This window comes from Juglans regia, chromosome 13, assembly GCF_001411555.2.
Source record: "Juglans regia cultivar Chandler chromosome 13, Walnut 2.0, whole genome shotgun sequence".
NCBI classification, from domain to species: domain Eukaryota; kingdom Viridiplantae; phylum Streptophyta; class Magnoliopsida; order Fagales; family Juglandaceae; genus Juglans; species Juglans regia.
The window spans coordinates 15,058,938-15,060,039 of record NC_049913.1 but is presented as its reverse complement, the minus strand read 5'-3'; positions in this window follow the sequence as shown (position 1 = coordinate 15,060,039).

Genomic DNA, 1,102 nt, shown 5'->3' with positions numbered 1-1,102 from the left:
TTTTCCTTCCAGTTTTCATGATGGCTTGGTGTGGCTAAACTTTCATAATTGGTCGAAGGAAATGGAAGCCTCAAAATCAATAAAACTGTGAGATCTGATTTGTTTTTAGTGTTCAATTTATGCTTTTGAGTATCAAATGTATTTCTATGCCTATTTTCATGATTGTCTCATTTAATTACTAGGAAGCCTACTAGTTTATTATTCGTTGTAATCTACAGCTAGATTAGACATCAAATCTGTAATTGTTTGATCCCTCTTATTTGTGAAACAATTAAGATTTGATGATTTGCTGCGTCAGAAATTATTAGATCTTAGGAAGAATACTTGATGAAATTAAATGCAACCGCTTCTACTTGTGTTGTTTAGCTTCATCGATCTCTCTAATTCTTAAGGTTGTTACTAGATTAAACCTTTAGCGCTTGTCTTGGGTTGTTTAGTAGTTAAGGTTAATTAAATCGCTTGTTTTCTAATTAACTACGACTAAGGAGAGATAGGAAAATAATTCCAACGGTGAATATTCAAAGTATGAATTAATATATATTTGCATCGATGATCAGTTGTAAAATTCCGATGGTGGATGTTGACTTAGACCAAGGTTTGTCCTTTTGATTGATTTTGATACTTTAATTTGAATTGTTTCTTAGTTGTTCTTCTTAAAATTGTTCTCATTATACTCACCCCCCCCAATCCTTTTTCACATAGCATAAAAATAGGCTAAATACTCTCCGTGGGAACAATCCTTACTTGCACTACTACAAGTATTTTTAGGAGTATAGGTTTATTTTTGGTTGCCTACGACAGCACACCAAATTTTGGCTTCATTGCCGAGGAGTGATTCTAGTTGATTTTTGTGCTTCTTGTGATCCTTATTTAGTTCTTGAAATTTTTGAAAAAGAAAATCTTTAGTTTTCGATAGTTATTTTTATTTATTTTTATTACTCTAGACTTTTCCTAATTTGTTTTTCATGGTTTATTAGAATTTTCTTGATTGTTTATGATTGTAACTCGATCTTCTAATCAAGGTGATTTTCAGTGCGATCCAAAAATAGAGAGAACTTTGTGCAGGTTAAGGAAGGAAGCTCGGAGAAATTCTGAAAAGAAT